At 42.3% G+C, this 24287-nt stretch overlaps 1 long non-coding RNA gene across 2 annotated transcripts in view; it reads right to left on the bottom strand.

Moving 5' to 3' along the window:
* The window catches only part of LOC142073306 (uncharacterized), a 585757-nt gene that overhangs the window by 100052 nt on the left and 461418 nt on the right, over positions 1–24287 (bottom strand). The window lies entirely within an intron of this gene.

Raw genomic sequence — 24287 nt, 5'->3', positions numbered from 1 at the left:
ATTAGATTCAAAAACATAGAGAACCCCTCTAGGCAAAACCTTAAGTTACAAAAAAGATACACAGACAGAAATAGTTATTCTATTCAGCACAATTCTTTTCTCAGCCATTTAAAGAAATCATAATCTAACGCATACCTAGCTAGATTACTTACTAAAAGTTCTAAGACTCCATTCCTGTTCTATCCCCGGCAAAGCAGCATACCGACAGACACACAGACCCTTTGTTTCTCTCCCTCCTCCCAGCTTTTGAAAGTATCTTGTCTCCTCATTGGTCATTTTGGTCAGGTGCCAGCGAGGTTACCTTTAGCTTCTTAACCCTTTACTGGGGAGAGGATTTTTCCTCTGGCCAGGAGGGATTTTAAAGGGGTTTACCCTTCCCTTTATATTTATGACAACAGGCCAGAGAACTTCCCCAAATAATTTCTAGACAAGATCTTTTAGAAAAACATCCGATCTTGATTTTAAAATGATCAGAGATGGAGAATCCACTACGACCCTTGGTTAACTGTTCCAATAGTTAGTTACCTTCACTGTTAAAAATGTATGCCTTAGTTCCAGTCTGACATACATGGTTGTCCTGTTATTCAACAGTTGGCTCGTGATTACCTCTGAACAGAGCTGGTCAGAAAGCAGATTTTCCATTCCACAGGGAATTCCAGCATTTTAAAATTTGTTTTCATTCTGAATCAGAATAAAGAGTCAACATTTCAAAATTTCTTACAGAACAGAAATTTAGATAAAAATTAGAAAAATGGAAATGTTTAAGGTAAAATTGTTTTGTTTCAATAGTGCCAAAATACAATTTTAGAAAACATTAAATGTATTAAAATTATACAAATATTAAAATTAACATTAACAATTAAATTTATAAATAATCAATTATTTAAATTAAATATTTTAATGTTTTATACAAGTAAAAATGAATCAAAAAGTGAAAAAAAAGAACATTTTTACCTTATTGAAATAAAAGGTTTCAGTATCACCAAAACAAAATGAGAATATTCTAAATGATTCATGTTGACGCTTTTCTGGCAAAATTTTGTTCCATCATGAACGTCCCATGAAACACTGATTTCTGCAAAACGGAATTTTCCCATGGAAGACTCTTCTGACAAAAAAATTTCAACCAGCTATACCCTTGAAGAATGCTCCGGCAAACCATTCTCCAATTACCTCCTAGTGATTCCAGTGACATTTTTATTGTCTAGCAGATGTCAGAATCCAACTGGAGATTGAAGTGGAGGACAAATAATGAGAGAAATCTCCAGAGGGGACAGAGATTATATTCAGTCTGAGGCTCTCTCATTGTGCACCATCTAACAGAAGACTCCTTAGGAATCAAGAACTAGAAAATAATTATGAAAGAGTTTTCATATATACTGTAACTAATGACACCAGGGGAAAAAAATCTAAGCAGCCATCTGCCAGAACTAAAATACAGCACATAAAATATACATGTTGCCTCAGCTGGCCATTGTAATTCATTTAAAGCTCAGACATCATCTGCCATATAGTGAACCTTGAAAATGGTGTGTTTGAGTCAACATACTCAACATGAAAACTATGTCCAACTACAGAATTAAAAATGTCTGGGCATTTTTCAAAATCTTCACCTTAAAACCTTCTAAAACCTCATATTAGCCTCACAGAGCTGACTGTTGTCAACATGCTGGTTGAATCAGAATCCGGGTTCTGAAATCATTAGCAGCACTAAATTCTCTCTTCCTTGGAAAGCTATTTTTGTTCATAACTATGGTAATCTTTATGAGGCTAGTATTTAGGAGAGCCACTTTTAAAGAAAATTAGTTGGAAAATGATTATGAAGGGGAGAAGAGTGGGGGTCTTGTGGTCAGAGTGTCTTATACTGAGGTATGCTATCCTCTCATCTTCCACGCTGCCATTTTGTACTTCAGCGTCAAAGCTTTGCATGTATACAAAATAAAGTGAGTATCTATCCCTTGTAGCTGTGAAGAAAACTTTCACAATCTGAGGTAATTGTAACCGATAATGATGCCTGAGTTTGCGGAAAGCCTGAAACAGCAGCTCTAAAAGGTATGACCTGCCCCTATTCATTCCAGTGAGGTGTTAATGCAGATAAGCAATGATAATGATTTAAATGTTCACATTATCTATTTCACCACTTAAGAAAGGAGAGAGAGAGGATTGAATTATGAACATCTGCACAATGTACAGTGAGCAACAGCTCATTTTGAAACCACAACTGAGTGGGCCACCACTTACTCATCACTCATATGCTGCCTTCTCCTGCAAACAAGATGACATAAAATCTAAGGATTCTAGCAGAGCTCAGGGGGTGCATTCAAACCTCACTGATAAGGAGCCAAGACCCAGGCACCCAGAAGAACTTTCTTGATTATATTTGAACACCTGCACAATTGTCTAAGAGTGGTATCACAGGACACCAGGTGTTCTGGAAGAACTAATTTTATTTTATTATTATTAACAGCATGATTCCTAGTGGTGAAGCCTGGGACTGTGCAAATCAGAAAGCTATCCCTGGGCTTTGGCACAGGCTTCCTGCGTGATCTTGGCCAAGTCACTTATGCCAAAATGTTCAAATTCAGGCACCTAAAGTTAGGCTCTTCCATCCATATTTAGGCACCAAAACCAGTGCCCTGATTTTTCAAGGTGTCGGAACCTAACTGCAGAGACCCAAGTTTAAAGATTTTGGCCTATAGTTGTGTTATCTCCCATTTTACAGATGGGGAAACTGAGACAAAAGACTTCCCTGCCTCACAAGTAGGTAGGGAGTATAAATACATGGCCAATGTCTGGGGGATAGTATGGCGATGAACACCACGGCGTGCTTGTCACTTGAATGTTCGTAAAGGATTACAGGTAATGGCCATGTGATAAAATAGGTTAGAGCAGTTACTGCTTGAAAAGGCAGCCTGTTGCTCCTTCTTGTGCAACACCCTCTGAAAGCCAACTCCGTGTATGCTGCTATTATCCTCCACAGGCAACAGAACCGCAGATGCAACCATCGCACTAGTGTCGCTGATAACACTCTCTTGGGTTAGTTGGCTAAAAGCTCCAGAAGAAAGCTACTATTGTGTGCAGTTATGTAGCACATGCCACGGGATAAACCAGAACTCTTTGCTGTCTTAGCAGTCCAATATTCCCTAGTCCCACCATTCGAATCTGACTTACTAGGCATCAACCCATGTTTGTTCTTACAGGCGTGTAGGCTCATTAGGTGATGCTCTCAGTGACAAATGACCAAAATAAATCCAAGTGCTGTGTGGATAAGAAACAACCTTTTTCCAAGTTAAATGGATCCTTCAGAACAATGGGGCCGGTTTCTGTTATTCAAGCACAAGGCCCTACCAAATTCACTGTCCATTTTGGTCAATCTCAGGGTCATAGGATTTTTTAAATCGTAAATTTCACTATTTCAGCTATTAAAATCTGAAATTTCACAGTGTTGTAATTGTAGGGGTCCTGACCCAAAAAGGAGTTGGGGGCTGGTTGCAAGGTTATTGTAGTGGGGGGTTGCAGGCCTGGAACCCTTATTTCTGCGCTGTATGCAGCTGGCAGTGCTGACTTCAGAGCTGGGCAGCTGGAGAGCGGTGGCTGCTGGACGGGTTCCCAGCTCTGAAGGCAGAGCCACCGCCAGCCGCAGCGCAGAAGTAAGGAGGGCACGGTATGGTATTGCCACCCTTACTTCTGTGCGGCTGCTGGCGGGGCGCCGCCTTCAGAGCGGGCTTCCCGGCCAACAGCTGCCGCTCTCCGGCCACCCAACTCGGAAGGCAGCACAGAATTAAGGACGGCAGTACCACGACCCCCCCACAAATAACTGTGTGACCCCCCCTTTCATTTTCATTCCCTTCATTTCATTTTTATTACTGAATTCCTCAGCGAGCTTGCCAGTGATCCTTGCTCTCCGCTTTTGTCCCCTGGCTCCCCGGCAAGTTATTTTGCCAGAAATAGTAATTGGATTGTCTTCTTTGTGTTTGACTTTAGGCTGGCATTTCTAAGGGGACCTGAGGAAGTTAGCCCCCAATCTCACTGAATTTCCATGGGATTTGGGCACCTACTTCCTTTATGCCCATTTGCAAACCAGAACCTAAATTCTGTATGTAAGTATCCTTCCTTTTCCACTTTTTGGAGACATTCTTCTGCACCAGCTTAATGACTGTGACGCTGGGCTCCTTCTGCTCTTACACTTTTCTGGGCCTGCCTGCTGGTATGCTTTTGACAGCCTCTCTTGCTCTCCCTCCTCTGTCTTTTTTTATTATTATTTAAGTGGATCAAGCTGCTTTCTAAGAAGGTTAGCTGCTGCTCCCAAGCAGGCCCCCCATGGACCCTGAAAGCTGTACTGAGAGGCTTCCCCCGCCCCAATTCTCTGACACAGTAATGGGAACAGAAGCTGGGATTCCAAACGGGGCTGAAAAAAAATCTCACAGGATTCTCAGTCTCAGTAATTCCCCCCCGCCCCTTCACATCAGGAAGTGGACTGCACACCCTGCTGATATATGGCCCCATTCACCATGCCCACGCCCCTTGTGTTAACGCTGCAAAATGCTACTCACTTTGCACTAGTATGAATGACTGCACGTGGCAGAAGTGAATGAGAACCATGATCAACACTGGGTACTATTCACATGCAGCAGTGCCATAAAAAAACCGAGGCATATTTACCTGCATTGGTCACCCTTACGTATTCATGATCTAAATATAGGGAACACAATACAGCTTTCCCATGGCCCTTCTGATACTCCTTGGACTGTTAATACCACTATAAAGGTGACCAATGCAAGTAACTATGCCCAGTATTTTATGGTACTGCCACTCACGGTTTCAGAATGGCTTAGTAAATTTTTAACAGAACTTCCCTTTCTTGATGGGAACCACTTTTGCTTTTCAGTTGCTGAACCATTCACTTGGTCCTTTTAAATGCCTCGCCCCAGCAAAAGAATGGGGTGGAGAAAGAGACTGAGATGAGAGGGGAGTGTCAGGGTCAATCATTAAATGAAGAGGGAAACTGGCGGGTATAAAGTGTTAATGAATTTAAGACCCTTTTAAAAGTTAAATCTCTTCTTCCCCCACCCCCACTTCCGTTCTGTGCTGCTGTAAATGATGTGAAATAATTGTTGTGACAGACTTATTTTTCCCCTAGACCAGATGTTTTGATCTCCCTTAGGCCCTTCTTACCAAAGTGACAGCGGGTTTTAATATTCCTGTGCCCATTGTAGCAGCTGTGCAAATATTTCATTAACAGAAGAATGGCGGTAAGTATCTACTATTAATATCTTATGCTTTGTACTTTTCAAGCCATTCAGTTTAATGACATAAATGGGTGCAAATATTGGGATAAATAAATGCATTCTGAATCTCACATTGCATCCAGGAACTTGTTTGCATCCAGGAACTTGTGTATTGTAGTTCACAGAAATGGCATTTTTAGCTTCAAAATCTTTTGCATCAGTACAGGGCTCAGGCTAGAGAGTTGTATAACAAGCATTCAAGAGAATTAACAGAACAAAGCAAATTTTCTACAAAAATATCCATATTGTCAGAATGTCCTTTTATTCCACTTTTCATTAGCATAAAACTCAGGCTATGTCATGCAGCATCTGTTAACTCGGTTTAAACTAATGTTGACTTTTTAAGTTTTTGAATTTTCTTCCATAAGGATTGTGAATTATTTTTGCTCTTGGAGGTGATGCAGCTCTTCGATAATTAAAAAATCAGCTGTCCTATGTGGACTTTTCTTGGTATTTTCCTTCTTTACCCATCTCATTTCGTAGCTTGGAATTTATTCACTTTGAATTATGGCTATTAAATCACTGCTTTTCTTTTCTATTATGGTGAGTGAATCAATCAACATGGCTGCACATTTAAGAAAAATAGCAAATATACATTTCTAATGATTTTATCCACCTCGTATTAAATGAGTTCGTAGGCAGCTAAGAGATTTCCCAAGCTAGGCCCTGCACCCTCTCTCCCCATTGCTGCTCATGAGTAAGGCTACGATTTAGTCAGAGGTATTTTTTAGCAAAAGTCATGGACAGGTCATGGGCAGTAAACAAGAATTCATGGCCCATGATCTGTCCATGACTTTTGCTAAAAAATACCCGTGATTAAATCTTGGGGGTGAGGGGCATTGGGGCCGCTGCTAAGGGGGGGTTCCTGCATGGGGGATGATGCTCAGGGGGTGCCCGGGGCCAGCGGCACCAGCTGCCCTGGCCAGCGGACCGTGGCTGCTCCAGCCAGCTGGCCAGGGACTGCTGCCTGAGCCAGTGGACCACTGACCAGGGCCGCCAGAGCAGCAACTGGTGTGGCTGTCTCCCAGGCCGCTCCAGCAGTTGCTGGTGTTGCTGTCCCAGGGGCTACCTGAGCAGCTGGTCCTGGACTGAGCTGCTTGGGCGGCCCTGGGGTCACCCTCACTGGCCCCTGCAGAAGTCATGGAGGTCACAGAATCCGTGACTTCCGCAACCTCCGTGACAGACACGGAGCCCTACTCATGACCGCATTGGTTTTGACCCCCTCTCCTGAAGCAATGAATCAAAAAATTAAACTGGAAACAGCAAGTCTCACTGGTTTCTTTGGTTTTCGCCGTTTGGCAGTCACGTACTATATAACCAAATGCTCCTCTCTTGCACCAGCTGTCACCTATGAAGCGTATGTCTGGCTAGGAAAGCAGACATATGCCTTCTGAAGCCGATATATCCTGTATTTCCGTAGTTTGCTGACAGGAGGTGGCAAGGATTGAGCCAGTTGGTGAATACTTTGAGACATTTTTGGATGTGATATGTTGGTGGTTTCCAAACTGAAGAGGAGAAAAAGAATTTGCGTGTGGATGTCAGAGATCTGTCTACCCCTTGCTCATCATCCAGTTACCTAGGCTCTTCTTAACCTCTGAGGATAAGACAAGAAGCAGTGGTCTTAAATTGCAGCGAGGGAGGTTTAGGTTGGATATCATGAAAAAGTTCCTGTCAGGGTGGTGAAGCACTGGAACAAATTGCCTAGGGAGGTTGTGGAGTTTCCGACACTGGATTTTTAAGAGCAGGTTAAACAAACACCTGCCAGAGATGGTCTAGTAATTACTTAGGCCTGCCTTGAGTGCAGGGGACTGGACTATGTGACCTACTTATAGGGCCCTACCAAATTCACACCATGAAAAACACGTCACAGATCATGAGCTCAGACCTCCCCTGTGAAATCTAGCCATTGGAGAGGTAGGAGAGGGGCAGGGCTGGGGGCGCCCCAGCTGGGCGGCTCCTACCATTCACCAAACTCCAGTTGGTAGTCCACAGGATTGGGGAAGGATGGGATTTCCTCTTCCCCTGCAGGGCCGCTCTTGAGGGAAAATCAGATCCACCTCCGGGTACTTCCCCCGACTCCAGGAAATTCGGTGACTGCTGACAGTTCTGAAGGCTTCCAGCAGCACAAGGGAGATCAGACCCACCTCCCACTCCAGGAATCTTCCCCAGATGCAGGAAGCTCCACAGATCCTGCCTTCAGAGCTGGACTCTGAAAGCAGTACAGCCGCAGAGCTTTCTGCAGCCAAGGGAGGTACCCGGGGGTGGGGCTGATCTTCCCCCAAGAGTGGCCCTGCAGGGGAAGAGAAAGTCCCATCCTTCCCCAATCCTGGGGACTACCAACTGTGGACTCCCCCAGAGTGGCCATGCAGGGGAAGAGGGAATCCTGTCCCTCCCCAGCCTAGTTGGGATTAGCAACTAGGAGCCTCTGGAAGGGGTGTGCCCAGCAGCACAGGGGAGATCAGACCCACCTTCACCTCTGGAAATCACCCCTGGCTGCATAGAAGTGAGGGTAGCAATCCTGTGACCTCCCTACATCAGCTTTGCGACTCCCTGCGGCCTCCTTTTGGGTCGGGACCCCCACAACTAAAATGCTGAAATTTCAGATATAAACATCTGAAGACGTGAAATTGACCAATTAAAAAACCCTCTGTCCATGAAATTGATCAAAATGGATGGTTAATTTGGTGGGGCCCTATTTATTGAGGTCCCTTCCAGTCCTACCCTTCTATGATTCTTCCTCTGCAGATGTGTTGCAGATTGTAGCCAAAGGGCTCTGAGCCAGATTCTAACAGGTTCTTACACTACCTCTCTGACAAGGGTCTAGTATTAACCAGGCTGTATTGTAGCTTCTTCAGAAGTCACAGCACCAGATTCTGCCCTCAGATGTGAGCACACTGCTCACACAGGTGTGAGATCAGAATCAGCCCCAACCTACTTCTGTGCAACCCCACTGCGAATGGACAGAGACAGACAGAATAGTTTTGCCAATTTCTCTTGTTTTGACATGAAAAGGCAAATAAAGTTGTGGAACTTGGTTCAACTTTTAACATAAAAACAAGAGAATGCCTAGAGGTGACTTGTCCTGCCTTAGTGAAAGGGGAAGAAGCAGATGCTTTGAGTTCTTATCAGCCTCTCTCTCATTCTGGCAAGAGCATCTTAATGAGTTCTGGGCTTACTGCAGTCCACTACAAACTGAGGCCGTATTGGGCTCACCTTATTCCAAGGTATCGATCTATCCCCTGGCCACCCCCAGTCAAAGTCCCAATCTATCCTCTCACCTACCACATACCACAGCCTGAAGCTACTATTGAGCCTCCCATGAATCCAAACTCTTCCTGCACTGTATGAAGGCTGCAACGAATTACTCTAATTCCCAATGTCCGGGCCCTACCCCAAGGCATATTCACTCTATTCCCACTAAGGAGAATCTAACCTCTGCTACCAGCCCCAGCTGCCTGAACTTGTGGTTCCCTGAGTGAAACATGAGTTAATTGCACTGTTGAACTGCGATTGTGTGTCTATAGATTGTTCCAGTGTTGTGCACCTCAGCTGCCATGCAAACTCACTGAGGGCTATAACTGTGTTATCTCAGCCCTATGCATAATCCTATACAGATAGGTCTACTCAATTACCATATCTCATGCAACCAGTAACCCAAAGGAAAGAGGGATTTTCACCAGGGGGAAGGGATGGAGCAGGAAAAGATCTGCTACTGGCTGTCCCTATTATGAATGACCCCTTGCTACTCAATCCTAACACTGGTTAAAAGTGCTATCATCGACCAATTGCAGCCCTCGTAAGAAAGGGCCGCTCCAACTGGAAAGTGATGATGCCTTCCTGTAGGAAGTAGTAGGAGTAGGCCCTGTCCCACATTTTCCTTTAAATTCAGTGGCATTCACTCCTGATTTACAGCAGTGTAATCTAAAGCACCACCAGACTCCATTCTAAATTATGCATTTGTAGCTTGCTGACACCGGGGATCAATCCAGAGACCAAGAATTAAAGCTTGAATCTATACAGCTTGGGTTAATGAGCCAGGATGTATAGCTAAGGCCTGTAACAAAACCCCACATCCCCTATGGATTGGATGCAGACTGACCTGTGTTTGACACAAGCATCCAGGGCAGAACTGATCCCACAAAAGCTATTGACTAAAAATTATGAGCATTTATGATATTGTCAGAATTTTAAAATGTCAAGAAAATACAAGACATTGACATTCTCCACCATCAGTACATAAAAAAGCCCTTCTGCTCCATAATTACTGTAGAGTTGAATTTTAAACTTGTGAACTCTAACCCCCCCACACACACACACAAACACACACACCCCTTTGAGTTAATTTTAACTACTCCTAGAAGGTGACAGACATCAGACTCCAGGATTGTCAATCTCTGTTTTTAAATCACAGAACAGATACAGGTACAGATACAGCATGGGCAGCAGCAGTAAAAGTTTCTGTGGCCTTTCCTTGGAGGTAAAAATGTCCTTGCAGCCCTAGCTGGAGAAAACTGACGCAGAGAATTCTTTTGTTTTGGCAACAGTTGAGCAAAATCAGTGTTGGTTTGAAAACAAAAGTTTCCTGCACAGTGAGCAGTGCGCAGCCGAAAAAGAGTACGTTGTGGAACTCAGAAACAGGCAGAGGTCAAATAAAGTGCTCAGTCAAATCCACCTTTAAAAGAACTTGCTGGGAGAGGACAGTACTCTAAATATCTTATGGCCCACTTACTCTTCTTTGACTACTAGAACGCATCCTGCGCCAAAGTCAAAAATAGACCTGATCCCACCTGATCCCCTGATTGCTGAGTTTCAGGGACATTTGGAACCAAACTTTGCAGGTCAGGCCATATCTTCTGCAAAACACAAGATAAGCACAAGAATAGATCAGGATTTTAGGCAACTCCCGACCACGGGGAGGCACTGTACTCCAGCGATACCCCTGAGTGTCCCAATTCCCTCTCTCCTTCATGCATGCTCCTAGTTGGGAGTTACTTACTGCCGGACTATGCCTGCAATACCTTGTAACCCCATCCTGTCAGTGGCTTGGCTATTCTGGCCAGTGAGTAAAGGGGAAAAACCAGGCTAACCCCACCCACTTACTCTAAGGAGGAAATAAGCAGACGAGTAGCCCAGTTCATCTCTATGTGTATGGGCCCAGGATGTGGGTAGCTCAGGTAAGAGTCTAAAGGGAGTTCTTACTCTTCGGGCCTGGGAGCCCACTGTCTAGATAGCAGTGACTGCTAGGCTCTCAGTGTGGACTCTTGCCTCAAGTGGAAGCAGCTCAGTAGAATGGTTGGTAGACAAGGCCTAGGACTGATTTTGATCCTGGCTTGGATGCTAAACCCGCTCAGTCGGTCTGAGGGTAGCTCTCCACTTACGGCGGTGGGCAGGGTACCCACGCGGCCCTGCCCAGCTAGCACCGGTACAAATGGCAGTGTAGCCGGTCAGGCACGGCTTAGGCGAGTACAGTACCAGACATGCCAGAACCCTAGGGCATATACCCTACCCGGCTCTCCACATGCCCAAACTCTGCTTCCCACATCTACCCTGCAATTTGCAGCAATACAGTGTCCTGCTGCCTCCACCAGGCTGGAGCTTTCCCCTGCTGCAGTGAAAGACTCCAGCAGCAGGGAAAGACCCTGGTTGTGGGAGGCCGTGCTGGGGGAGCCTCTCCTCACTACCTCCCCACTGCCGGAGACTTTCACTGCCGCATGTATCTACACATTTTCACTAGGAGGGTGGTGAAGCACTGGAATGTGTTATCTAGGGAGGTGGTGGAATCTCCTCCCTTAGAGGTTTTTTAGGTCAGGCTTGACAAAGCCCTGGCTGGGATGATTTAGTTGGGGATTGGTCCTGCATTGAGCAAGGGGTTGGACTAGATGACCTCCTGAGGTCCCTTCCAACCCTGATATTCTATGATACACACCGCAGAGAGTGGACGCGCCCTGCTTTTCACTGAAGCATGTAGCTACACGTAACCTACATGTTGCTGCCAGCGTGGGCACGTGTAGAAAAGGTTTTATTCTCCGTCAGTAAAATGGAAACAACAACAACACGCAGCTCACAGGGGTGCTTATTGTGATGATTAATCAGGTTTGTAAAGCTCGGAGGAGCTATAATTCAACTTCAGGCATACAGAACACTCTACTGGCTCCCCAAATGTCCATCTCATTTGGACAACTGTCTCTTGAAAAACATTAGAAATGTTGGCCACAATGCAAAGAACCTGTGATGTGAAACAGGGCATAGTTTCTCCTAGGATAGGGGGTCAATGGGGACACAAAGATCCTTCCATCTACTTTTTACATAAAGTTAGTTCATTAACTTTGGCAGTGTCACAAACATACACCCTGCTTGCTCTGATAAAAATAACTCCTGCCAGTCCAACGCCTAGTGGGTGGGGTCCTTGAGGACTAGAATCTGTTACATTTGAACATGGGGTGTGTATGGAGAGAGAGGGGCAGGCAGCAGAAAATGATTTGGCAGACCCTTCTACGAATGCTAAGGCAAGTTGTAGAGACACAATTTGTATTCAAGGCAGCTCATGAAGTTTTAAATAGGTTTTTCAGATGCCATTCAGCAAAGTTTCCTGTCTGGTATCAGACTACTGCCAGTCAGTACCTCCCAACAGTCTGTGACCTTCCAGAATATGAATTGGTTTTCCGAAATGAAAACTATTACCAAATACATTACACAAACATTGTAGCACTCACTGGCATTGCATGCATACAGAAATCAAATAAAGAAAGAAAACAGCAATCTAAATTCCTTTCCACTGAAGCAGCAGAGAGATATAACTATGCAGTATCTTTAAAAAGAGCAATAAAAGTTACTTTTGAGAGCTAACCTTAAAAAGGAGGGACAGTGAAGCAATGATATTTTGGAAGTAGTAATTATGAACTAGAACTGTGGAATCAATTTTGCATATAATGAGAAATATCTGTTTTCATCTTGTCATATTGTGCCATGGATATTTGTGCAACATTCCTATTGGTTTCAAGGCGAGTTCTGTGCCTGGCTCAATGCCCCACACCCATATTTTCCTGTCTCTCTCTTTTTAATCACATCCCTTTTACTGACACATCTTTACTCTTTTCCCCTTCAATTGCTGTAATTCGGAGGATGGATATGTTTTCCTCTGTATCCAGGAAGGATGCATCGGATAAAATAGGTGAAACCCTCCAAAAACAGTTAAGTGGTTTCTCAAACCTCTCTCTTAGTCTGCCTTCTACCAATTACCGGCATCACACTTGCTCACTTCCTTATGGGAACCATCTCTCAGTAATGTAATAGAATTCTTCTGTGCTGTTTTGAAGCACTTTTACCCAATAAGTAAGTTATTTAAAAAATATCTAGCACTGGAGGTCTGAGATAACAGCCAGCGAACAAACAGCACGCTTCTGGCATACAATCGTTTGCAGTTGAGTAAACAGGCACTCAGAGATTACAGTAACAATTGCCTTTAACAACTCAAAGATTTTCCTAAAACTTCCAACAATGACATATCACCTGTGTCCACATTGCTCAAAAGCTGATGGTTTAGCCCAGGCAATAATCTGAATTGGATTCATGTCATAATTACATCTCTGTACATGGGGCCATTTGTCAACAGGCAGGCACTCTTGAAAGTCCCCCGTATTTCTTTCAACCGTATTTCTTGTGTGCATTTTAGAGGGATAATTTATACCAAAGCTCTCTTGACAAAGAACTCTGTAAATAGATGGTAAAAATTAAGAGGTAAGCGTTCCGATTACTGGGGCAGGGACCATCTTTTTGGTCTGTGTTTCTACAGAGCCTAACACAATGGGGTCCTGGTCTATCACTAGAGCCTCTAGGTGCTACAGCAATATAAAAAATAACATTGTAAAAACTTGATAAGAGACAGTGAGATTTTATTTACATGTTAATGTTGGAGAAACAGCTACAATCACCACAAAAATGGTATACAAACAAAGTGGGAAAGGGACAAGAGGCACTTAAAAAGGATGTGTGAGATCCTGATATTTATTTTCAAGATAAAAACAGGCCACGCATACACATACAGAGGTGGATCTGATGTATTTATAAAGCATCTGTCCAATTCTGAGCTTTCACTTCAATTTACTAGAGAAGTCCATAAGGAGCATTGGAAAGGAGTGAAAAGGGAATATAGCAAGACCCAATCGAGGAAGCAGAAATCAAAGAATAAGATTGCAGGACAGGAGATGGGATCTGCCAGTGTCCACATGAGAACACAGTTCAGTTAGGAAGCTCACTATTGTACAGCTGATAGACAAAGGAGCATCAAAAAGGGTACTTGGGCAAGAGCTAGGGGACCATAGATTTATAGGATAAAATCCTAGCCCTATTGCAGTCAGTGGTTTCACTCCCGGACTCCAAGGCCAGAAGCAACTTTAGATCATTTATATTGTGACCTCCTGTATCACACAGGCCATAGAATTTCACCCGGTTACCCTTGCCTCACACCTAATAACGTCAGAGAAAGCTGGGGGAAGTGACCCTCAAGATTTTGAGACAAATATCAAAAAGTTCGGACGGATTTTTTCTCCGAGCACTTCTTTGTGGTGAAACTATGACACCACCAAAATAGCCAGCAGGGGCCTCAGATTAAAAGCAAGCTATTTAGATCCCAATCCTGCAATTGACTCAGATCGCACTGTCTCTGTGTAGGCTTGGAGCCAATTGCAGGATCAGGGCCTAAAGTAATGTACCCATCTTCCTTGTGCCTACTGCACAAAGAGAGTGAGATTACTCTGCCTGGGTTATGTATTTTTGTCACGCTGAATGTTTTCTACATGCAGCTTTATGGCCCTTTCCATCACTAATCGCCAATCCAGTTTCATGTTTACTGTGTGACGGCCAATCCTTTCCTCTCTATAAGGCCTTTTTTGGCTCTAAAGTTTTCTGCTATAGGTGTGAATCCTCAATACAAGTCCTCTTAATGAAGAAGAGCCTAGAAAAGGACAGGAGCAGGCGGGTGGACCACCACCTAGAGGGTAGCATCTTTCCTCTTGCCAAGGATGCCATGTTAAGCTATATCCTGAGCTCCAGAGCTTGCTGGGATTGTAAATGAGACTGACTGTTTCTCAGCCCTTGTCAAAGGAAATTGTCCACGTTGCAGCACAGTCACAATACAGAATGCGGATCAATATGGAGAGAGGAAACATATCCCTACAGCTTCCAGATTGAATGACAGATTTTTCCCTCCTACATGCTGAGAGTGGTGACTCTAATTCCTGAGTTCAGCAGAAGCTGAGACATTGATGAGTTTATTTTGGTGACTAGAGCCATTTCTCATGTTATTAAAAATAAACCACCCGCGGTATTGAGAGTTATTTGTAACAATTACCGTTAAGAAATATCTCTCTATCTCTTTCAAGTCTTAACTCTGTAGTGGTCAATTTTCCTTTCATTCATCAAACTAAAACATCTGACAATGGGAGTGAAACAAATAAAAATCTTGAGCTAATAAGATGTTCTGACAATTTTACAATAGATACCACGTGAGAGATCCTAAAGGGATGGTTTCATCCTCATAAAAACATTTAGTACAGAGTTTTCAAGAGCACCTAAATAATTTAACAGCTTGAGTCCCATTGACTTTTAATCCTTTCACCACCCTCCCCATGTGTCTAAATCCCTGGCCCATCTGTCAAACCTGCCCACAATTCCAGATGAGGCAGATAATTTCCCCCACCCCTCCAATGTCTAACTCACCATGGATCGTACATCGAGCAAGGAGCTTGATCTCCCCACACATTCTAAATGCCCTATGAGTGAGTTTCTATAGGCATCTGTCTGACTTTGTGTTGGAATTAATATTTTAATGCTGCTGGGATTCCATTGTTTAATAATTTATTAATTTGTAATGACAGGAAGAAACATTTTGGATAGACTTCTCTGTGTCATTTTAAATCTAAATGAAGTAAAAATATCCTCGCACACTTCAGTGGGACTTTCAGTAAAAATTTCCAAAGCACAGAAGTGACTTAGGAGCCTAAGTCCCATTTTCAAAAGTGATTTAGGCACTCATAGTGAATTTTTCAAAAATATGGAAGCAGATTAGGTGCCTGACTCCCATTGACATTCATGGGATACAGGCACCTGACCTGCTTATTAGGTACTAACAGGGTGAGATTTTTAAAAGAGCTCGGTGCCCAAATTTTCAAAAGTAGCCAGAACCCCATGGGAGTGAGGAGCCTTAAGATCTTTGGGATTAAGGCCCCCATTATCCAATCTTATTTGAGGCAGAGATGTGGACACCTTTCCAATATAGGCTGAAGAGAGTCTTTAAGAACCTATTGTTGATGGTCCTTCTGCAAGCACTGCCTCCAAAACGGCTGACGGGCTTTCACAGCCGATTAATATGCAATTAACATGCAGAACTGTCTTTGTTCAGCTGTGTACACAAAGAATTGTTCAACTTTCCTTTTTTTGATCATTAATCTAATTGAGGCATCACACCACTGAGTACATTAATTAAAGCAAGTGCTGTATGATCCGTATGGAGTCCTGTTATGTCAGAGGTGATATGGGAGATTTTGTGATTAGTGGTGAATTTCTACCCTGCTACTGGTTTAGGTCACATCTTTATTTATTTTACAATATTTTTCAAATCTGAATACAATACTGTCAGCTCCATTTGATTTATATTCTATTTGTCAAACTCATATATATATAGTCTTCATACTTGACTTTGATTTTACATACCTTCTCTGTACGAACATACACATCTGAAGGGCAGCGCGACTCAGGTTTTGAGCTACTGAGCCTTTTACCTTAAGTTTTTAATCCAAACCCGTACTAGGCCAACAGTGATTGAAAAATCACTGCCATTTGACAGCAGTCTGGTTTTCTGTGTGTGACGTTCTCTGATAAAATATGACCCTGTAGATCATTGTTGCTACCACTGTTATAGAATTGTGTAACAAATCTTGTACAAAATGTGGCATGTAAGAGGTCTATGGAAAGGTTATGATTCCCTGAATAGGATTATGCTGTATGTATCATTTTTGTAGCTGACGTTAGGAATATTAAATATGTACCTGTATTTCTAAAGTGTTTGCTTTTGGGGAGCACAAACGAAGTGTTTAGCCAGCACATTGTGAAGGAACTATTCAAATTAAGAACAACGAGGAGTCTTTGTGGCACGTTAGAGACTAACAAATTTATTTGGGTATAAGCTTTCGTGGGCTAAAACCCACTTTATCAGATGCATGGAGTGAAAAATACGGTAAGTAAAGTATATATATCACAGCACATGAAAAGGTAGGAGTTGCCTTACCAAGTGGGGGGGTCAGTGCTAACAAGGCTAATTCAATCAGGGTGGATGTAGCCTATTCCCAACTGTTGACAAGAATGGGTGAATAACAACAGAGGGAAAATTACTTTTTGTAGTGCTAACAAGGGTGGATGTGGCCCATTCCCAACAGTGGACAAGAAGGTGTGAGTATCAACAGAGGGCAAATTACTTTTTGTAGTGACCCAGCCACTCCCAGTCTTTATTCCGGCCTAATTTGATGGTGTCAAATTTGCAAATTAATTCCACTTCTGCAGTTTCTTGTTGAAGTCTGTTTTTGAAGTTTTTTTGTAGGTTTCCAACACTCCACACAAAGATGGACTACAAGCCATCAGGAACAGTATCCCCGAGAATGTCAGGGCAAACCTGATGGCTAAACTTTGTAACTTTGTCCTTCTATTTGTCCTGAAATAGAAACAACTATTTCAGATTTGGGGACAAATTATACCTTCAAGCACAAAGACTCCTTATTGTTTTTGCTGATACAGACTAACACTGCTACCCCTCTGAAACCTGTCTTCAAATTAAGTGGCTCATCAAGGAACACTTAACTCACAATAGACCATGGAAGATGCCTATGGACTCTTAATGGACTTTCCTGCTGTGACTAAGTGAAGTCATGCACGGACATGTGACTCCGAACTCCATCTTTTACCTGTAATTTTCCACTAGCCTGTGCTGAGGGCTTTGTTTGAAACAATGGATTTTCCTCCACCTGGCAGAAGCTACAAAAGGCATGGGAAACATCTCCAGTTTGCCTCTTTCCTGCTCAAACCTCTGGACTATGGACTTATAGTAATGGGAGCATTATAACCAAAGGGCTGAGGACCGTCCAATGATTTGGAAGCAACAAAGACTTATCAAGCCAGCAGTTTATCCCATCACTGCTACAAGCCTGATCCAAGATTTTTGCAATTGTTGTATGTATTTGATTCCTTTAACCAATTTTAACTCTCATCTTTCTTTCTTTTTATAAACAAACCTTTAGATTTTAGATACTAAAGTATTGGAAACAGCGTGATTATTGGGTAAGATCTGAGTTATATATTGACCTGGGTATATGGCTAGTCCTTTGGTATCAGAAGAACCTTTTATTTGATTAAATCAGTTGTAAATAACCACTCATCTTAAAGTCTAGTGTTTTTTATGGTAATACAAGGCCTGGAATGCCTAAGGAAACTGCTGTTCTGACTTGTTAGACAGTGTGGTGAAACAGAAGTTTACTTTTGTTGCTGGTCTGATATATCTTAAAGGAGAATAACCGCCAGTTTTGGGGTGTATCAGCCTTATTTCTCAGCAGTCTGTCCTGAATTTGGTATTCTCAGTTGTGACCCACGGAAGCACGGTTACACTGTGTACAACGAGTTGAGGGTAGGGTTGAGCCATCTTACTCTGTCAGAGCTACCCGTTCCGAGATAAAGGATGCTATGCTGTGAGGTCTCAGTAGGACTAATTGCATGAGTAAGTTACTGGTGTACGTAAGTGTTTGCAGAATTGGTTCCACAATCATGGCCCAAACCCTAAGTATGATATTTTAAAAGATTTTTTTTAAAGTTGGGAAAAGCAAAAATAATGATGATTAAAAGTGATAATATTTCAATTCACTTCACATCAAAACTTGACTGCTCCCATTATGGACAATATACATAGCTCATGTGTTTGACCATCAGTCTTTAAAGTCTCCTGGAATGAGTCAACTGAAAGACAGTGTGGTCTAGTGGATAAGACACTGAATTTAAAGCGAGCAGACATGTTGTGACACCTTGGGCATATCACTTCACTTCTCTCTTTCCCCTCCCACACTTGGTCTGTCCTGTCTATTTAGACTATAAATTCTTTGGGGCAGGATCTGTCTCTCATTACTTTTATGTACAACAATCAGTGCAATGGGCTCCTAACCTTAATGGAGGCGTCTTGGCACTCCCATATTAAAGAAAAAAAGATTAAGGAGATAAAGGAAACATGTCAGAATTCAGGTGTTGGAAAGATGCTTTTTATATATCCATTCTATCTATTTCTGAGTTGTTATCTGCATCTAAATCCAGCACACTTTTAAAAGGAAATACAATATTTACATCAAGAAACCATTTTGCATTGTCAATCAGAAAAGATGTAGCCAAGGTCTTAATGAATAATACTTATTTTTCCTGGGTTAAAAAAAATAGCTACTTCAACACTGAACTTAAAAAAATGTAGGTTTAAATACAGAAAGATTTTGACAATCTGCCTGGAGGCAGGGGATATCAGGAAACACTCATTTCCTATTTTTCTTTACATAAATTGTTTGCCTCCACTGGGAAGTGGCCAAATTTAATCCACTGAATAGAAAACAACAACAAAAGGAGCTACTACAGCATGGAAATTACTGTTCCTGATTTCAGCATCTCAGAAGGCTTAGTGCCTCCTTCTTAATTAGCAAAAAGAAAAGGAGGACTTGTGGCACCTTAGAGACTAACCAATTTATTTGAGCATAAGCTTTCGTGAGCTACAGCTCTCTTCATCAGTATGCATCCGATGAAGTGAGCTGTAGCTCACGAAAGCTTATGCTCAAATAAATTGGTTAGTCTCTAAGGTGCCACAAGTCCTCCTTTTCTTTTTGCGGATACAGACTAACACGGCTGCTATTCTGAAACCTCTCCTTAATTAGGGGGACTTCAAAACCTTTCCAATGGGGTCTCTCTGTTTAACAGAGAAGTGGTTCACATTCTGATTAAAGGCCTCAGGCAAACTAGCTGGTGAAAGTATAAGACCTGTTCTTTCAAAAGGTCCTGGAGAGTATTATCTATCATATTTCTAATGTGTCTATCATCCTAACAACCAGACACACGATACGAAATTAAGACTCACGTTAAACTTCTGTTGCTCCATTAAGTCTTGACTTGGAGACAGTCCTTCGCTGCAATTCTGTAGGCCAAACTCCATTGCCCTTCATTTGTATTTGGCAGAAATCCGCGCAATTTGCAAGGTCTAGTTCTAATAAGTTCTTGAGCTAAATCAGAATAACTATTAATTTATTCACTTTTCCTTCCAACTGGTCCATTTTAAACTTCCACAATTCCCTGCCCTGTATAATACCATCATGTTGATGGTGGAGATCATCTTTTTGTTCTCTGTTTGTACAGCACCTAGCCCAGCAGGGTCTTGGTCCATGAGTAGAGCTCCTAGGCACTATAGTAATACAAATAATAAATAACCCTTCCACTAAGGCAAACATGTTCATAGAGGAGGGGAAAATGAACAAGAGACTGCCCTGAAGCCTCCTTTTTCACAATCCCCTATCCATGCTTGGATTTCCTTCATACTTCTGTCCTATAAAGAGACTAAATATAATAACTCTTCAACAGTTAATGGGAAAAATCCCACTCTTACTATTTGGGGTCACTGAGGTGAGAGAAGCTGAGTGATTCTAGACACGTCATGGAGAAAATGCAGTGCATTTATTTTTTTTGCTCCTTTGTAAAGCATGCCAAACATACTGCTTCCAATCCTACAGACCAAGCCCCAACAGTAGACCAATTCATGGTGTGATGGACAGAGCAGTAACTGGTCTCCCAAACTGATGCTCCCTTTGCTCCTCCCTCACACACACACACCCCCACTCTTATGGGGGCATAGGGCGGGAGGGCAGGATTTGAGATCGCAGTCATTCATCAGTTACAATGACATTAAATATTGGTACTGTTTTAATTTAAGATCACCCTTCTGTTATAATTGACACACATTACTATAACTACAAAGCCACAAACAACAACAACCAGTCTTTACAGTACACCCTACTGACACACATTAGAAGTAGTCAGGGAAATTTGGAAATGTTGGCCATTATGTAAGACCAGACAATAACTCAGACTTACTACTGTAACAGCAGCAACACGATGATAGCAGAAACAGAAGGTCCTTTCTCATAGGAACTCAATTAATTATCACTAAGGAAACTAGCAGCAGTGTGCAAATGTAACCCAAGTGTTGTCATAGGGGACTTGACTCCTGTAAGGATAAATGCAAACTGAACTGGAAAACAAAGCTAGCTGCAGTAACAATAGCAGAAGCACTAGCTTTTACGCTTGTCATTTCACTCTGGACACTGTAAAATATTTGACAGGGAAAAATATATTTGTTGGCAATATATGTATACGATATTTCAAAGATGGAATAGAAGGCAGACTTCTAGCCACTGAGAACACAGAAGCCTCCATCAACTAACTTCACTCACTCCTCCCCAGATCCCAGCCCAATATATCTTAAGAAGCAGAAGTCATACCAGTTCTAGAAACATCCCTTAGAGCAAATAAGGCCAGTGAAATAACAAAGAGTAACAATGACACACTAGTAAAGAATGTGAATATCCATTTTCAAGTTAAGTGCACATATGGATAGTTGGGCCTTGTGTTATCATTTGGCAATTTGGGTGCACTAGACAAACCTAATGCACACATATGATTACGTATATTCACATACATGCATACACACACAAAATGAATATGTATGCACACACACAAATATGAATGAGATCTATATAAGTGATTGGCTATACTGTACTGTTTATGTTTTGTGCAAATATGAGAAACTGAGCACGATATTTTGATACTTACCCCAGAAGTAGTCTGTTTGAAGTTAACGGGACTTTATATAGCAAGGTGCTGTTCAACAGGAGTTATAATATCAGAATCTGGCTCCAAGAGTACCTTGAGGTCCTACCTCAAACCAGATGACCATCCAGCTTTCTTCCTCCATCCTTCCCTCTTCCCCATAAAAAATATCCCTCTACCTCTTAGAAAGCCCTTTGGGATCCTTCAAGATGGAATAGGTTATTCTACAGATCGAATAATATTTTACTGTCATAACACCTTTCTTGAAGCTACTAAGATTTTAGATGAGGCTAAGAGTTTTCCTGTGCTATTTGCTTGCCGTTAAGTGAGATTCCCATAATTACAGAAGAGGAATAAAATGAAATTTTGCCCAATATTTTAGCAAATTACAGGATATGACTTTATGAAAAGGTAGTCTAATAATCAGTGCTGTACATGCAAGATAATACTTATTGGTTAATATGGAACAACACGACTGGTAAGAAGCTAAACAAACACAGGTTTCAGAGGAACAGCCGTGTTAGTCTGTATTCGCAAAAAGAAAAGGAGTACTTGTGGCACCTTAGAGACTAACCAATTTATTTGAGCATGAGCTTTCGTGAGCTACAGCTCACTTCATCAGATGTTTACCGTGGAAACTGCAGCAGACTTTATATACACACAGAGAATATGAAACAATACCTCCTCCCACCCCACTGTCCTGCTGGTAATAGCTTATCTAAAGTGATCAACAGGTGGGCCATTTCCAGCACAAATCCAGGTTTTCTCACCCTCCACCCCCCACACAAATTCACTCTCCTGCTGGTGCTAGCCCATCCAAAGTGACAACTCTTTGCATAATCAAGTCGGGCTATTTCCTTTCTTACAACTACAATACCCACCTGCAGAAGTAAAGAAACAGATTGATAGAGCCAGAAGAGTTCCCAGAAGTTACCTACTACAGGACAGGCCTAACAAAGAAAATAACAGAACGCCACTAGCGGTCACCTTCAGCCCCCAACTAAAACCCCTCCAACGCATTATTAAGGATCTACAACCTATCCTAAAGGATGACCCAACACTCTCACAAGTCTTGGGAGACAGGCCAGTCCTTGCCTACAGACAGCCCCGCAACCTGAAGCAAATACTCACCAACAACCACATACCACACAACAGAACCACTAACCCAGGAACTTATCCTTGCAACAAAGCCCGTTGCCAATTGTGCCCACATATCTATTCAGGGGACACCATCACAGGGCCTAATAACATCAGCCACACTATCGGAGGCTCGTTCACCTGCACATCCACCAATGTGATATATGCCATCATGTGCCAGCAATGCCCCTCTGCCATGTACATTGGTCAAACTGGACAGTCTCTACGTAAAAGAATAAATGGACACAAATCAGATGTCAAGAATTATAACATTCATAAACCAGTCGGAGAACACTTCAATCTCTCTGGTCACGCAATCACAGACATGAAGGTCGCTATCTTAAAACAAAAAAACTTCAAATCCAGACTCCAGCGAGAAACTGCTGAATTGGAATTCATTTGCAAATTGGATACTATTAATTTAGGCTTAAATAGAGACTGGGAGTGGCTAAGTCATTATGCAAGGTAGCCTGTTTCCTCTTGTTTTTTCCTACCCCCCCCCCCCAGCTGTTCTGGTTTAACTTGGATTTAAACTTGGAGAGTGGTCAGTTTAGATGAGCTATTACCAGCAGGAGAGTGAGTTTGTGTGTGTATGGGGGTGGGGGGGATGTGAGAAAACCTTGATCTATGCAGGAAATAGCCCGACTTGATTATGCAAAGAGTTGTCACTTTGGATGGGCTAGCACCAGCAGGAGAGTGAATTTGTGTGGGGGGTGGAGGGTGAGAAAACCTGGATTTGTGCTGGAAATGGCCCACCTGTTGATCACTTTAGATAAGCTATTACCAGCAGGACAGTGGGGTGGGAGGAGGTATTGTTTCATATTCTCTGTGTGTATATAAAGTCTGCTGCAGTTTCCACGGTAAACATCTGATGAAGTGAGCTGTAGCTCACGAAAGCTCATGCTCAAATAAATTGGTTAGTCTCTAAGGTGCCACAAGTACTCCTTTTCCTTTAAACAAACACAGGCTCTCCTGCCATGAAAGCACTAATATCGAAGACATCTGCAAGTTTAATTTGTTGAATTTATTTTAAAAGCTATTTAATTTTTTCATTTCCACTGATGCTTGCAATCCCTTAGACTGCAGGAATTATTAGTTTCCCAGGAGGCTTTTCCAGCATATTCTGAACCCTAATTCGTTAGTCTCTAAGGTGCCACACGTCCTCCTTTTCTTTTTGCAGATACAGACTAACACAGCTGCGACTCTGAAACCTTTTATTTTGTTGTTATCTAATCAGGATGTTTGTGCACTTTATGAAAGTGAACATTCTGTATGAGACCAGAACTGTGAGTAATGCATTCTGGTTGCATACACATATCCATGCCCTCAACCTTAGGACCTTCAGTACCAAAAGCCCCTACCACTTCAGATAAGTCTCTGTTAATTATGCAGAAATAACAAGACTAATAATTGCTGAGGAAGACGTGATTATACACAATAAGCCAGAGTGTTATACCAATTCCACAAAGGGATGAGTGACCACAAAAGATTTTAATTCCCTGCATAGGACTGATATTTTGATAAAGAACTTCTACATGCTATTGTGACCTTTGTTTACCTGGGACCTAGTTTGACCTGTGTACCTATGTATTTACGAGTACTGTATGGAAATAAAACCTATTCGGGGCATTTTTTGAAAAAGTCTTTAAAAAAATCTTCCTCTTTATGTACACTGACAACTCTCAATTGCTACAGTTTGGATATTCACTACGCCAAGCTACCCTCAGCTTTAATGCTTGACCAGTCTCCCTTCAGTAGCTGATCATCACCTCTGCATAACACATTTCTCCCTCAAGCAGCTTTCCCTTTTTTTCACACAATCTGTGAGAGCAAAGGATATATACCAACACTTTTCCAAACAGCTTTCTCTCTGCTAGAAATGTCCACTCCTCTGAACTATGTTATTTATTTATGCACATTGTTCATTTCAACTAGAGAAGATTCAGCATTGTAATAATATCTTTGCTTTTTCCT

The sequence above is a fragment of the Caretta caretta genome, chromosome 9 (genome assembly GCF_965140235.1).
Source record: "Caretta caretta isolate rCarCar2 chromosome 9, rCarCar1.hap1, whole genome shotgun sequence".
Lineage (NCBI taxonomy): Eukaryota > Metazoa > Chordata > Testudines > Cheloniidae > Caretta > Caretta caretta.
The sequence above is the reverse complement of the archived record's forward strand: the minus strand, read 5'-3'. Positions and strand labels throughout refer to the sequence as shown.